Source organism: Aquarana catesbeiana, linkage group LG10, assembly GCF_042186555.1.
Source record: "Aquarana catesbeiana isolate 2022-GZ linkage group LG10, ASM4218655v1, whole genome shotgun sequence".
NCBI classification, from domain to species: domain Eukaryota; kingdom Metazoa; phylum Chordata; class Amphibia; order Anura; family Ranidae; genus Aquarana; species Aquarana catesbeiana.
In genome coordinates, this window is record NC_133333.1 from 161448370 (window position 1) to 161465458 (window position 17089).

Genomic DNA, 17089 nt, shown 5'->3' on the forward strand with positions numbered 1-17089 from the left:
AAGTATAACATCTGTGTTATTTTTTTTTAAACTTGACTTTAATAACCCTTTAATTTAAAAATGTAAAATAGCTTTTTAGGTATTTGGCTGCACCTCTTGATTTTATCAAGTGATAATATGCCTAAATTCACTGGTGGAAGTAGCAGCCACAATAGATCTACTTACAAAAGAGCTCTTTACGCTTTAACCGCTTGCTGGCCGTCCGCCGCAGATGTACTGAGGCAGAATGGCACAGGTGGCGAATCGCTGTTATGCTACGTCAGGAACCGATCAATCCCCAGGCCAATGAAATCTGGCCTGGACCTCGTGATCGCTCCCGACGAATGATATCCTTCCCCTGTCTGTGTAACTGTAAACACTGACAGGGGATGTGATGTCATCTCTCCTTGTGTCGGTCTTTTCGTTACAGACCGAGAGGAGAGAGCATCAGAACAGTGAGCACAACACTACACTGACACCAGGTCACGTAGGCACACATTCACCCACCGATCACCCCCCCCAATTAACCCCTTCACCACCTGTCACTTTGTCACCCAGTACAGCAATCAGATTTTTATTTGATCACTGTACTAGTGTCATTAGTGACACTAATCAGTGTTAGGGTAATTGGTATTAGGCTCAGACAGGTATAGGGACCCCCTAACCCCCCAATAAAGGTTTAACCCCTTGGCTACCCCCTGTCACCTGTGATCACAGTATAAGACCCCTTTCACACCGAGCCGCCTATAGCGTCGGCGGTAAAACGCCCCTATTTATAGCAGCGTTTTACCGTCGGATTTGGGTTAAAACTGCCCACAATGCGCCGCAATAGCGGCGTTTTGCCGGCGGCATCCCAGCGCTGCCCCATTGATTTCAATGGGAAGGAGCGGTAAACACACCGCTCCTTCACCGCTCCAAAGAAGCTGCTGACAGGACTTTTCCTGACGTCCTGCCAGCGCAGCGCTCCGGTGTGAAAGCCCTCAGGCTTTCACACTGGAGACAATGCTGCAGCTGTTTGAGGGCAGATTGCAGGCGCTATTGTTAACGCTATAGCTCCTGCGAAACGCCCTCGGTGTGAAAGGGGTTTAGGTGTCACGGGTGACGCAGTTTAGCTAGATTCATTTTTATAGCATCAGGGCACCCGCCATATTTTACCCAATAAAGGTTTAACCCCTTGAGGGGGTTAAAGAAGAAGAAGTTAGGTTTTAGCGTCAGATAGGGTCTGCGTCACCCCAGGCAGCACCAGATCAGTGCCAGTACCGCTAACACCCACGCATGCACCATACACCTCCCTTAGTAGTATAGTGTCTGACTGGATCGATATCTGATCTGATCAGAACTATATTAGCGTCCCCAGCAGTTTGCGTGATCAGCCCAGATACCTGCTAGCACCTGCGTTTAGCCCCTCCGCCCAGCCCAGCCCACCCAAGTGCAGTATCAATCGATCACTGTCACTTACAAAACACAGCACACATAACTGCAGTGCTCGCAGAGTCAGGCCTGATCCCTGCGAACGCTAACAGTTTTTTTGGTAGCATTTGAATCAGTCGCTAACAGTCAGGAGCTTTTTTTACCTGTGAGTCTCAATACTGTACCAGTAAATTTAGAGACCAAAATGTCAAATCGAAGGTACAGTAGTGAAGAGGCCTACATGTTTCTGAGCATGACAGATAGTGAAGAGGAAGTCACTTATCTGTCAGATTCAGGCTCAGAATACGAACCTGTAGACAGAAGCGGCACCCTGACAGATAGCTCTGACGACGGAGTTGGGGTCCCTGCCAAGGTCAGGCGTACCAGACCCCGATCTTCTTCTGCTGTCGTTGAGGTGCAAGACCGGCAGGTCCCTCGTATGGAGCAGAGAGCCAGCTATTCCTTCTGGTGAACTGGCAAGCACCGGAGGCCTAGTACATCCTGGTCATATATCCAGCACTGCAGTAACACTTGGTGACGTGGCGAGTCCCATAAGTGCAGTTCAAGCTGGTGAGGTGGCAAGCACGAGTAGTGTCCTGCTGCCACCAAGAAGAAGACAAAGACAGGTCCGTCGAGCCCATAGTGCCCTTCCTGCTACATTTTCCAATCCTAATTGGGAACCCACCACTTCTGCAGCACCCGTACTTCCCCCATTCACTGGCCAACCCGGAATTCAGTTGGAAACAGTTTAAATTTTTATTTGCTGTTTTTCAACGAAGATCTCTATAGATCTATTGTGGACCAAAGCAATTTATATGCTGGTCAATTCATCGCCGCTAATCCCCAGCTGACCCTTGCCAGAGATTGGAGACCAATTACGGTCTCCGAATTTAAGACCTTCCTGGGCCTATCCCTCCTCATGGGCATAACTAAAAAGAGTGAGTTGCGGTCATATTGGTCCACTGACCCAATTCCATATGCCCATGTTCTCTGCCTCCATGACCAGTGACAATGAACTCTGTCATCCTCGGGGTGACCCTGAAGACGATCGGCTCTACAAAATTCGGCCCCTCGTAAACCACTTCAACCAACATTTTGCAGCCTTGTTTACTCCCCATCAAGTTGTCTGCATTGACGAGTCCCTGATTACGTTTTCTGGCCGCTTGTCATTCAAACAGTGTCTTCCCAGCAAGCGTGCCAGATATTGGGTCAAGATGTATAAGCTCTGTGACAGGGCCACGGGCTATACATATAGTTTTATAATTTACGAGGGAAGAGATAGTTACATAGAGCCGGAGAACTGCCCTGACTACATAGGGAGTGCTGGTAAGGTTGTGTGGGACTTGGTGTCACCCTTATTCGAAAAGGGGTACCACTTGTATGTGGACAATTATTACACAAGCGTGCCACTTTCTAGTCACTTGTTTGATCATCAAATTGGCGCATATGGCACAGTGTGATCTAATCGCCGGGGCTTACCCCAGCGGCTTGTAGATTCCCGTCTTAATCTGGGGGAGAGAGCCTGCTTGAAATGTAATAATTTCCTTGCTGTGAAGTGGAGGGATAACAAGAATGTTTTCGTTCTTTCCTCCTTTCATGCAGACACGACTGTCCAAATTACTATGGCGACTGGTGTTGCGGAGAAACCCCTCTGTGTCCACGAATATAAACTCAATATGGGAGGGGTGGACCTCAACGAATAGTTGTTGGCGCTGTACCTAATTGCTTGTAAGGCCAGACGCTGGTATAAAAAAGTGTCTGTATACTTATTTCAATTGGCTTTGCTGAACGCTCATGTGCTATACAGAACTTCAGGACGATCTGGATCCTTCCTTAAATTCTAGGAAGAGATCATCAGAGCCCTTCTGTTCCCAGACGATGTTCTGGCCCAACTTCCCAACGCAAATGCAGTAAGCCGGCTGCATGAGAGGCATTTTCCGCATGTCCTCTCTGGTACCCCTACCCAAAGAAACCCCCAAAGAAGATGTTGTGTCTGTAGAAAGCGCAGATTTAGGCGTGACACCCGTTTTTATTGTCCCTCCTGTCCTGACCAACCTGGTCTTTGCATTGGTGACTGTTTTGAACGCTATCACACACTAGTTGAGTATTAGCATAGGATTACAGCACCACACAGTCATAGGCACACGTACACAGGGTCTCGGGGTCTCGAAAGATGTAATGGCCATCACATTTTGAGAGATCCCAATCTGCAACGTTCAGTTTATAGTTTTTTTTACAGTTTTTATAAAAGTAAAAAAAGTGAAAAAAAAAAAAAAAACACACAAAAACACAAAAATAAATAAATAAAAAAGCCAAAAATAGTTGTGGTTGTATTTTTCTTCTCTCTCTCTCTATTGTTCTCTCTCTTATGTTCACTCTCTACTTTCCACACCACTGTTCACTCACTATTGTTCTATAGCTATCGTTCTCTCTCGGTTTTATTTTTACTATGTTTTATTGTATTTGCTTTGCACTTATGGTATGTTATACTGTAATGTTTGTTTTATTGTTAACCATCATTTGCTTAGCAGGTACACCATTCAGCTGCAGCGCGGATTTATTTATCTTGACAGCAACAGCGTTTGCTCCCACGATAGATAAAGCTGCGACTCCAGCGCTGTAGGAGGTGATTTCACCACCACAGTTAAAAAAAAGAGCATATATGCCGAAGCAAGGGGGCAGCAGGGGTGGAGGAGCGATTTGCTCCTAACTTTTATGGCGCATGCCCCCATGCTTTGGCATATATATATATTTTAGGCACAGATTGCGTTAAAAAATGTTTTATTTTTTACTATTTCTTTTTGTATTTGCTTTGCAGGTATGGTATGTCTTACTGTTATACTGTAATGTTACTTTGTTTTATCGTTAACCATCATTTGCTTAGCAGGTACGCCAGTTAGTTGCAGCGCAGATTTATTCATCTTGACAGCAACAGCGTTTGCTCCCACGATACATAAAGCCGTGACTCCAGTGCTGTAGGAGGTGATTTCACCACCTCAGTTAAAAACAAAATGGTGCATGTATGCCCATCATTAGAAGTGGGTGGATGAAGGGAGGTATTCTAATGGTGGGCATACCCACCAATCAATCTTTTTTTTTCGTTCAGCCCACAGGCTGCATGAAAAAAAAGATTACAATATATGCCCAACAAGGACCAGCAACGTACTGGTATGTTGCTGGACTTTGAGTGGTTATACCAGAATGATGCCTGCAGGTTTAGGTATCATCTTGGTATCATTCTTTTCAGCTAGCGGTCGGCTTTCATGTAAAAGCAATCCTAGTGGCTGATTAGCCTCTAGACTGCTTTTACAAGCAGTGGGAGGGAATGCCCCCCCCCACCGTCTTCCATGGTTTTCTCTGGCTCTCCTGTCCCAACAGGGAACCTGAGAATGCAGCCGATGGTTCCGCCAGCTGACCATAGAGCTGATCAGAGACCAGAATGGCTCCAATCATCTCTATGGCCTAAGAAACCGGAAGCTACGAGCATTTCATTACTTAGATTTCGCTGGATGTAAACAGCAACATTGGGAAATTGGGAAAGCATTTTCTCACACCGATCTTGGTGTGGTCAGATGCATTGAGGGCAGAGGAGAGATCTAGGGTCTAATAGACCTCATTTTTTTCAAAAATGAGTACCTGTCACTACTTATTGCTATCATAGGGGATATTTACATTCCCTGAGATAACAATAAAAATGATAAAAAAAAATATGAAAGGAACAGTTTAAAAATAAGATAAAAAAGCAAAAAAAAAAAGCACCCCTGTCCCCCCTGCTCTCGCACAAAGGCGAACGCAAGCGTCGGTCTGGCGTCAAATGTAAACAGCAATTGCACCATGCATGTGAGGTATCACCACGAAGGTCAGATCGAGGGCAGTAATTTTAGTAGTAGACCTCTGTAAAGCTAAAGTGGTAACCTGTAAAGGCTTTTAAAGGCTTTCAAAAATGTATGTAGTTTGCCGCCGCTGCACGTTTGTGCGCAATTTTAAAGCATGTCATGTTTGGTATCCATGTACTCGGCCTAAGATCATCTTTTTCATCAAACATTTGGGCAATATAGTGTGTTTTAGAGCATTAAAATAAAAAAGTGTGTTTTTTTCCCAAAAAAAATGCGTTTGAAAAATAACTGCGCAAATACTGTGAGAAAAAAAAAATGAAACACCCACCATTTTAATCTGTAGGGCCTTTGCTTTAAAAAAATATATAATGTTTGGGGGTTCAAAGTAATTTTTTTGCAAAAAAAAATTATTTTTTCATGTAAACAAAAAGTGTCAGAAAGGGCTTTGTCTTCAAGTGGTTAGAAGAGTGGGTGATGTGTGACATAATCTTCTAAATGTTGTGCATAAAATGCCAGGACAGTTCAAAACTCCCCCAAATTACCCCATTTTGCAAAGTAGACATGCCAAGCTATTTGCTGAGAGGCATGTCGAGTCCATGGAATATTTTATATTTTGACACAAGTTGCGGGAAAAAGACAATTTTTTTTTTTTTTTTTGCACAAAGTTGTCACTAGATGATATATTGCTCAAATATGCTGTGGGCATATGTGAAATTACACCCCAAAATACATTCTGTTGCTTCTCCTGAGTACAGGGATACCACATGTGTGAGACTTAACAGTTTGTAATTTTCTCGCAACTTGTGGCAAAATATAAAATATTCCATGGACTCAACAGGCCTCTCAGCAAATCGCTTGGGGTGTCTACTTTCCAAAATGGGGTCATTTGGGGTGGGGGGGGGGGTTGTGTGTGCCATCTTGGCATTTTATGGCCTTCAAAACTGTGATAGGTAATGAAGAGTGAAATCAAAAATTTACGCCCTTAGAAATCCTGAAGGCGGTGCTTGGTTTCGCGGCCCCGTACGTGGCTAGGCTCCCAAAAAGTCCCACACATGTGGTATCCGTGTACTCAGGAGAAGCAGCAAAATGTATTTTGGGGTGCAATTCCACATATAACAATGGCTTGTGTGAGCAATATATCATTTAGTGACAACTTTTTGTAAAAATTTTTTTTTTTTGTCATTATTCAATCACTTGGGACAAAAAAATTAAATATTCAATGGTCTCAACATGCCTCTCAGCAATTTCCTTTGGGTGTCTTATTTCCAAAATTGGGTCATTTGGGGGGGGGGGGGGGGTGTACTGCCCTGCCATTTTAGCACCTCAAGAAAGGAGATAGGCAGTCATAAACTAAAAGCTATGTAAATTCCAGAAAATGTACCCTAGTTTGTAGAGCTATAACTTTTGTGTAAACCAATAAATATATGCTTATTGACATTTTTTTTACATTTTGGCCTAAATGTATGACTAAAATTCAGTTTATTGGATTTTTCTTATAACCAAAAGTAGAAAATATCATTTTTTTCAAAATGTTCGGTCTTTTTCCGTTTATATTGCAAAAAATACAAATCACAGAGGCAATCAAATACCATCAAAATAAAGCTCTATTTGTGGGAAAAAAAGGACGCAAATTTTGTTTGGGTACAATATTGCATGACCGCGCCATTACCAGTTAAAACAGCGCAGTGCCAATTTGTAAAAAGTCCTCTGGTCTTTTGGCAGCCAAAAGGTCCGAGGCTTAAGTGGTTAAAAAAATAATAAAGCTCAAGCCATCAACTTTATCTTTCCACAAACTATTCTATTAAACTGTGGCCAGTTTAATAACATATGTTAGCGACCTTCGTTTTGTGCCACACTACAAGTTTAACAAAACATCAAAACACAAAAGCATTTACAAACTTCCTCCCGTCCTTATATCCCTAATTACTCTCAAAATGTTCAAAAGATGGACCTGAAGTATGTGTTTATGAGAAATTGGCTAGCATCAGACCAGTATAACCCATATAATCTAGTGGAAATTTACTGGCCTGGGTTGTCTCAAAGTGGCAGATTCCCTTCCTCAATCTTTTTTTGTTTTACATATGCTATTTTTTAACATGTTTTTCCTATTTTTTGGTATTGCTGTAGGTATGTTTGCAATACTTCTGCTTTTGCAAGTGTAATTTTTTCATATTTTATTTATTTCATTATAGCATAGGCGTGCCCACAGGGTGTGCCGGGTGTGCACAGGCACACCCTAATCCCTGGCCTGTGATGAGCTCTTATTGGTCCGGCAAGCAAAAACATCTGTTTTCTGCCGCTGCGACTTCTACAGTTCTACATATGCACTCCTCCCCCCCTCCGACCTCCTCTCTCTCCCTTGGAAGAAGGGCGGAGCCTCAGCCTGGATAGCGGCAGGCGGGTCACGTGAGCAGTGAGCACCGTGTACAGCTGACTCATAGCTTCGGCTATTTTTGGCGGCTCCGTTGTGGTTCGTACTGCGCAAGCGCTGCATCTGCGCAGTACAGGGGGGCATTATCCGCTGGGGGACCTTTTTTGGCAGGACACAGGCACTGGTAGCCAGACACACGAATCACGATGGACCAAAACGCTCCCTGCCTGACTTGTCAGCAAAAAAGTAAGTGTGTGTTTTATATATATATTTATATTTTTATATATATATATATATATATATATATATATATATATATATATATATATATATATATATATATATATATATAAATACACACTTACTTTTTTGCTGACAAGCCAGGCAGGGTTCATATTGATTTGAATTGTATATGTAATGTATATAAAAAATATATATATATGTATATATATATATATATTACATATGCAATTCAAATCGATATGAACCCTGATCAGCTGGCAGCCAATGCCAGCTGATCACGTGTGTAAACAAAAGCTCGGTAATCTTGACAGCGTGAGGAGTAAAAAAAGCCGATCACCAGCTTATGTGCAAGGGACATCGGTCCCGAAAAGGAAGGAGGCACATCTGCCTCATCTGTGCCAATCAGTACCCCCTGCCAGTGCCACCTGCCATTGCCCACAGTGCCCACCAGTGCCACCTATCAATGCCCAGGAGTGCCACCTATTAATGCCCACAAGTGCCACCTATCAATGCCCACCAGTGGTGCCAATCAGTGCCACCTAGCAGTGCTGCCTATCAGTGTAACCTACCAGTGCCGATCAGTGCCCATTATTGCCACCCATCAGTGCCCATCACTGCCACCCATCAGTGCCCATCACCGCCACCTATCAGTGCCCATCACTGCCAGCTATCAGTGCCACCTATCAGTGCTTCCTATTAGTGCCACTTCTCAGTGTCCACCAGTGCCAGCTATCAATGCCCTTCAGTGCCACGTAATTAGAGGAAGATGGTTGGACTATGTCAGGGAACATCTCAGATAATTTTTCCAATCTCTGGTTAAAGTATATCATAAAAAGAGAGGGAGAGGGGGGGGGAGATAGAGATACCCCCTCCTCAAATAAATGGGACTTTAAAGGAAAATACTGAGTCTAGTACAGTGGTTCTCAACTCCAGTCCTCAGGACCCACCAACAGGCCAGGTTTGCAAGATAGCTGAAATACATCACAGGTGATATCACTTGCTGCTCAGTGATTGCAGTATTCTAGTCTGCAACTCCCCAAGGTAATACTTAAAATCTGGCCTGTTGGTGGGTCCCGAGGACTGGAGTTGAGAAACACTGGTCTAGTAGGTGAAAATCAAACAAGTTTGATAAAAAATTAATAATATTTATTGAGATATGATTAAAAATAGCATTGTCAAAACATATACAGACATATGACCATCCAGTAGTAAATTCCAAAATTCATACATGACTAAAGCCAACATGTTTCGCAAAAGGATTTTCGCTTCATCAGGGCTAGACACGATGTCATTGATTCATTTAAACTGTGTAAACAATGAACAGTCTCAAATTACATAATGGTCATACATGACATCAAATCATAACAATGGAAAAACATCAATTACATAAAGTTATTGCTCACCTACTGTTAAAATTTCAAAGGAATAAGGCTATTACCACCATTCACCGGACATCAACCGCTGAACCAACCAGCACGGATTGTCCCTGGGTGCCAGATCCCAGGCGGACAATACCAGTAGGAGGACTGGACCACACACTTAGGGCAATATAGACTGGTAACCCGTACTGAAACAAAGACGGGAAACCCATAAGTTCCACTGATTCAAAATAAATCATAAATAGTACTAACGACGACCATTGACGGTCAAACAAATATAATAAATTGTATGTTGACGGAATTTGATACGACGCCCACATAGGTATATTATACATAAGGTATATTTATGGCATATATAGTATTTAAAAGACATCTACACCAGGATGGGGGGGGGGAGGGAGAGAAGGAAATGATTATTTGGAGTGCGGGACAGAGCCCGCCAGTAAATTGCTTGGGATATCTTTATTACAGGGAGGGAGAGCACATTCTTCCCAATTTGTGATAAATGGCCATTACATATATCATGCCTATATCCATGGTGTCCCGATATAGCCAAGCCTATAGTAATAGTAATGCAAGGACCCTGTTAAGTTGTCCCTTAAGTTATAACAGTAGTCCCCCAGTTAAAGATATATCCAAGCAGAGCAAAGCAAGCGCGTCCAAATTGAATCTCAACTTACCCCTGAGTGTAGAGACAGAAGGAGAGGAGCTGTGATAGCTCCTAATTAGATGATTGTGCGTCCGCCCGTCACGATGGATGGCTGCAGAATGCGTCTATAAGACAGCACCGGCGCCTCCATCTTTTGAATTGTCCGGTCCCACCGGAAGCAATCAGGTCAGAGTTGACCTCCGGCATTGCTTCCGGCCCGGACGTCCCTGCCAGAATGCGCGCGCATCAGGAGGGGGGCGGACGCATGCGCATTCCGCCCCCCAGGATGCGCGCGCATTGCCCATACTTCGCCGTTGGCGTGAAGGGCAAATAGGGGCAGAAGAAAGACAGCTCCGCCCCCTAGGCAGGGACGTCCGAGTCCCCCCACCACCCAAGGCATCCGTTTCTAGGAGGCAGCGGGAGCGGTCCAGGAGCATAGCAGAGAGCATATATAGTGGTCCAACATGGACCAGATACCTTGAGTTTGATAAATGAACATTTATAAAACAACAACAAAAAATACAATACAGAAATCATATATGCATGGTTCCATGAGTAATGTTCCAATCTAATCAATCATAATTTAGGTGAAGCAGAAAGAGACAAAGAGGGTCGGGGCCAGTCAGCCTATATTTCTATCAACACATATGGAAAGTAGCACCGTCTAGTGGATATGGATATATCGTTTGTAAGGCTATACAACTGAAGGTAGGTGAGGGCCTGCCTGCGGTATCTTGTATGTATCATAAATGGCAAACATATGGATATAAAGACACGTAACAGATTATACATGTAATTTCAGTTATTTGTTTATAACGTGATAGTTTACTACAGAGAAAACATCACAGAAAGGGGTTGAATGAGAGTGCAGTGCTGAGGCCAGGCGGATAAGTCGCACGTTGGTTAAATATCCACCTGGCCTCACGCTGCAATATTATTTTGTCCACATTCCCACCCCTCTCTAGGTCAGGTATAACCTCCAAAGCAGAGAAGGACACATAGCTAGGGTCGAAGCTATGTCGTAGACCAATATGTTTACAAATGGGGGTGTAAAGTAGCCCTGCGTCTAAATAATATAAATGGTCCTGAATTCTTCTAGCAAATGGACGCTTAGTTTTGCCTATATAAAATGCGCCACAATGGCACATAGCTAAATACACAATGCCCGTTGTGGTGCAATCGGCATAGCCTTTAAGCTTGTGAAAGCCTCCTCTTGGAAGAGGGCACCCACTCCCTTCTTTAATCCATGGACAGAATTGACAATGTCCACATTTGAAGGTGCCATTCCCGCCCTCCGCCCCTACTAGAGGTGTTAGAGGTTGCAGGTGACTATGAACTAGGGCGTCTCTGATGGACCGTGATTTCCTGTAAGTAATTTGTGGCACATTGGCCACATATTTTGAGATGACTGGATCCTCAGATAAAAAGTGCCAATTGTTACTAATCAAATTTCGAATTGTTACTAATCAATGTGTCACCTGTCAGTGCCCACCAGTGCCGCCTATCAGTGCCCACCAGTGCCGCCTTATCGGTGCCCACCAGTCCCGCCCATCGTGCCCATCAGTGCAGCCTATATATATATATACAGACACACGTGTGTTTGAGCTTTGGTTTGAGGTGCACACCCTAATGCAATAGGCTGCGCGCTCCTATGCAATATAGTCAGAACACTGGAAGCATATCAGCAGGGCAAAACCTTACAGCCTCAGACTGCCCACCCTTCCACAAGAGAAAAATGACAGGCAAGCCTAAAAGGATAGCTAGAGGTACTACCACATGGTGGTAGGAGGTGCCGAGCTGTGCATTGCCAATGTGACCTCTTCCCTCACACTCTCCTACACCTCTACCTTCTTTTCCCTTTGCTCCTTCTCCCCATCCTCCTTCACTTCTTCCTCCTCCACTTTCTTCTAGTTGATTACAGTATGGCAAAAAGAGTAGCTCTGGGGAGCTGGGGGGTTTGGATCATTGCACAAAAGGTAGTAAAGTGGCTGACGAAAAGCTTTCTGTTTTTACTTCTCCCAGGTACAGAGCAACCAGTTGTCTACAAGTGCTGCTAAAGCGCCCTTTTTCCTTTACTCAACTTCATGGCCTAGGCTGTCCCACATTACTTTATTACTACTTAATACCTATTTTTTGATGTCTAATGTTTTTTGTTTGCGGGCCCTTTATCTGAGCTACTCCTGTTTTTAATTTTAGCCCCTTGTTGGATCAGCAGACCTCCAAAGCTTGGTACACACCAGCAGTTTTTTTTCTGTTCAACACAGCAGGCTGAAGAAAAAAAAAACCTGAAGAGTTTAGGAGGAGCCACTGTACTAACAGTCAGATGTTAGTACAGCTACCCCCTGCTAAGATTTTGTGTTCTGACAGTAGGACCCCCCCCGGCAGAACAAACCAGACAGCGCTCTCAGCACAATTGCCAATCAGTCATGTCCCTTCGACAGAAGCCAACCGAAAGGCCAGCTTCTGTCAAGCTGGTTGCGTAGACACTGGCGGAATGTCGACCGGTTTCTATTGAACTGGCCGATGCCACCCAATATTTGGACTGTGTGTATGGCCCTTAACACAGGCATCTCATACTATCAAATGGTTTCTATCTGGCATTGAAAGATTATCTAGTTACAGTATCTCCCCAGCTAGGATCTACATGCATCTTTACTAGGAGGTAAAATAACTAATGACTGATATGTTATTTGATATGTCTCCTTCCATTACTTATTAATCATTGCCCTGATCTTTGCCAGAGGGTTATATTCCCCTAATGTGGAGGTACTTCCTAGGAGAATTTGCTGTATTGGTAATGCTGTACAGCAAAATGCGTTCAACTAAATTACACAGAAGAAAATGTGTCTTGGTTCCACTTTCCTCCTAACACGGTATTCCACGTAGTATACTTTTTAGTGTGAAAGATGATCAGAGTATTATTGTTCTCTTTGATAAAGGAGTCACTGGTAGGAAGTTTTTTCTGCTGTTTCCAATCATCACAGGTCTGCAGCATCAGTCAACCCTCTACAAAAGACCAATATCTGGGAAAAATTAAAGCTAATCAACAATTGGAACATGTTTAATACCCCAAAAAATGAACAGATCAGAAAATCTAAATGGGTACAAAAGCTGAAGGTTATGTGGTTCCCATTTATTTAATATTTTTAAAAAGATGCTTATACCACGTACACACGGTCAGATTTTCCGACGGGAAATGTTGGATGTGAGCTTGTTGGCTGAAAGTCCGACTTTCCGCCAACAAATGTTGGCTAGCAGGTTCTCAAATTTTCCGTCAACAAAACTTTGTTGTCGGACTTTCTGATTGTGTGTACACAAGTCCGTCGCACAAAAGTTCACGCATGCTCCGAATCAAGTACGAGCCGGAAGCGCTCGGGCTTGTAAAACTAGCGTTCGTAATGGAGATATCACATTCACCACACAGCAAATTATGAAATCTCTCAGTGCAGCACATTCTCTTCTTTAAAATGCTATAATAATGAAGTTGCTTTTCTGCTGATATTCACAGAGGTCTGACAAACGTATTTTTTATTCTTTATAGTGATCTCCTGAATAATATTTGTTTTTGTTGTTTTTTTTTTTCTCCAGAATACTTTTTTTTTTTTTCTAGTGATCTCCATTTTTTTTTTTTCTCGTGATCTCCAGAATAATCTTTTTTTTTTTTTTTTTTTTAATCTAATGATCGCCATAATTTTTTTTTGTTTTGTGTGTCAAGTTACCAAAACACCATTATTATCTTGTATTTTTTAACCTCAAAGATACAACTATGTTGGTGTCCCTTGTTAATTCGACATATGTTACCTGCCTACTCACAAACAAACTGTCCTTTTTGAAGTAAAACACATAGCCAAGTATTTTTCAAAACCAAAATGTAAAATTTAATAGGGTGCACAAGGTCAGAACAAAATAAAGAGGAAGGCAACGCTGGAGAAACAGTTGGAATTGATGAAGCCTTTGTACCCCAGGGCAGACATCAATTATTTGACGGTCAAAATTGGTAACCTGTGAAGTCCATTTAATAGGGAGCACAATACGGTCCAGGACTCTGAGGGATCGGGAGCAGCAGCAGATGACATATATGTCCCGAGCCTGCGTTTTTTCGTTTTTTGCCAGACCACACCAAACCCAGGCCATCACTCTCAACACTTCCTTCCATGCTTCCTTCCATGCTGCTGTGGTGGGTTGGATGGCTGTGGTGTTGGTGGTGTTGCTGGAGGTGGTGGAGGATTATGGTCCAACTCACACAGGTGGGTTTGAGTTGTGAGTTCGCCCCTCGTCCCCTTGTTTAGGGCCTTCAAAATTATTTCTTCTCAGATCATGCGTTGGCCCTCCTCCATGTGTTTCAGTTTGCTTGCAGTGACACATCCAAATGCCTTGTGGACACCAGGGGTCGTTATAATTGCCGCAGTAGCCTGTTTTAGGAAAACAGCCGTGGACTCCTCAAGATTCCTTGCCTTCCTGGTCCTTTTGGTTGGAGGGCGGAGGGGAGGAACCTGGGATTCCGTCAGGCTGCTTGTCACGGCCTCCTCCTGGCTGAGACTTTCCTGTGTATGAAAATAGTACATAGTTTTAGGTTTTTGGTCATCAATCACACACAATTTTGAGCTCATGGCTGTTGCAAATTGAATGTGAACAAATAGAAAAAACTATCATTCTGACCCCTGCATTTTTCATTCATGTACCAATCTTTTTTTTCTACTACTGCCTATCGATATGTAAACCACTTTGTTAAATCAGGATTTAGTGATCAATAACATCTAGTTAACATCATTCAATTTTTTACAAGAAATATGTTCAACAATGCTACACCTGGGTCAAGCTTGGCTCCTCCACATCTTCTTCCTGGGTGGAAGGCCCAGGTTGGACTTCAGGAGCCTCAGCTGATGTGGAAGGAAGTGTTGAAGGAAGTGTTGATAGTGATGGCCTGGGTTCCCTCTGGTCGGACAAAAAACACAGTCTGTCGTAGTACCACAGCCTGGGGACATATACGTCATCTGCTGCTGCTCCGGATCTCAGGGAATCCTGGATCTTCTTGCGCTCCCTATTATATGTGCTCCTCAGGCTGCCAATTTTGGCCTTCAAATAGTTGATGTCTGCTGTGGGATACACAGGTTTCACCAATTCCAACAGTTGATCCAGCGCTGTCTTTCTCTTTTGCTTGTTCGAATAGTCCCTGCATTGGACTTGCCAGAGACATGACAGCTCCCTGTACTTATCTGTGAATTTATCCACCATTTTATCTGCAATCGGGATTAAGAAAAGCTGAAGCAAAATATCAATGATGTTCCAAAAAGACTGACCAACATCATTGATGTTTTAGGCAAAATCTAAATGAAAAAAAAATGTAAATTTTGTCGTTATTGTTGTACGTTTTTTAAAAGTTTTAAAGTAATTGCTATGCCAAATTTTGAAGATGCACACAGTGTGTTAACATGTGCTAGCTCCCATCATGGCGGATCAATGGACGTGTTTTGGGGGTGCAACCCCCTCCTCTTACCTACTTTAGTTTGGAGGAAGGGGTTGCACCCACAAAACGCGTACATTGATATCCCATGATGACAGATAGCACATGTTGACACACCATGTGTTTTGTGGCTTTAGAAAAATAGATGTAGGGAAGATACACACATTTTAGGCATGGTATAAGGGAAATGCAAGTTTTAAGTCCCAATGTGTGTGCATCTTTAAAATTTGGCTTTTACAGGGGTGAGATCACCCCATCTGATGAAGGCAAAATCAACACAGTTTTGACATACTAATGTCTCATATGGCCTTCACTTTAGCAAAGTTGAACTTTGTAAGTTCCTGAGTTGGGGATGTGTATGTTATGGTTTTAAACATGCCTGTTTAGCCACAAAAAGGCTATATGCTGTCAAACATACATGTTATACACCAAGATGTTGGTTTGTTAAAAAAACCCTTTTATAATGCACATGTGAATGTGCTTGGAGTAAAATGTTTTATATTCAACAATGTGTGGCTTTTTCTTTCAATGCTCAATACCATTTTTTTTTTGTAAAGTTGGTGTAGTTACAGTGACAATGGGGGTTGTTTACTAAAGTCAAATCCACTTTGCACTACAGGTACACTTTCAGTGCACCTGTAGTGCAAAGTGGATTTGCCTTTAGTAAATAACCCCCACTGTGCTGTAAAATTTGCCAAAATCAGGTCATTTTAGGGACTTCAAGCAATTAATTCATGGAGTAGAAAAGGATGATTATTTTTTTTATCATTAATGCATGACATACATTAACAACAAAAACATTGTGTGTGTAGCAGACCCACAGCACACCATGATAGTTAGCTGAAGAAGAGATTTTCACCTCATGTATCAAATAAGTTACGTTTGCACTATTGAAGAAAATGGCCAAAAATAAAAGGCCATTGGAGAACCTAGAAGACAGATAAGAAACACAAGCAGTAAATCAAATGAAATATGAGTTTACTTTAAAAAAAAAAAAAAATGTAAACAGCTTCCCGATTTTCTGGTAAATCAATTGCCCACCTACCCACGAAGTACTCCACATACTTTTGCCCTACTTCACTGGCGCTTTGGGGGGGGCAAGCCAGGATGGCCAGTTTCAAGCGACGTCATTGTTTGTGCCAGTGAAAAGTCGGCCTTAGTCTCAACTGAGGCCAGATAGTTTGCTGCATTCTTCCGTAGGAAATTATGAAGAATGCAGCAGCTCATAATGATGTGGTTGAGTTTGTATTCGGCCATGTTGATGGCCACTTGGAAAAGCCGGAACCGGCTGGCCATTATACCAAAGGCATTCTCCACCACTCTTCTGGCATGGGCCAACTGGTAATTAAAAACCCTCTGCTCCAGGGTCAGGGTCCTTATGGGGAACAGCCTCATCAGATGGTCCTCCAGCAGCCTGTGCGATCACTCCTCCATCTGACATATGACTTCATGTCATATATTGGTTAGATTGAGTTAACTGTCAGCACCTCACTACTCTAACAATTTATATCAGTGCTTTAATGCCATATTTTCTGGCATCTCAGCATGGAGCATAGGGGCAGGGGTGGAGGAGCGATTTGCTCCTAACATTAGGGGAGGATTGCCCCCATGCTTCGGCATATATTTTTTAGGCACAGATTGCATTAAAAAATGTTTTATTTTTAATATGTTTTATTGTATTGCTTTGCAGGTATGGTTATGCCCTGTACACACGGTCGGACATTCATCGGACATTCCGTCAACAAAATTCATGGATTT

The 17089-nt window shown here is 42.9% G+C and overlaps 1 protein-coding gene across 5 annotated transcripts in view; it reads right to left on the reverse strand.

Annotated features, from left to right (window-relative positions):
- LOC141110988 (immunoglobulin superfamily member 1-like) overlaps positions 1–17089 on the reverse strand; it is a 132359-nt gene that overhangs the window by 72359 nt on the left and 42911 nt on the right. The window contains exon 3 of one of the 5 annotated variants that reach the window (XM_073602861.1): positions 16212–16260. The exons of 3 other annotated variants lie outside the window; for them this stretch is intronic. The gene's annotated coding sequence lies outside the window, so the exon portion shown is untranslated. Of the gene's footprint in view, positions 1–9242; positions 9407–16211; positions 16261–17089 lie in introns of all 5 variants that reach the window. One more of the 5 variants, XM_073602863.1, reaches the window with a different exon arrangement.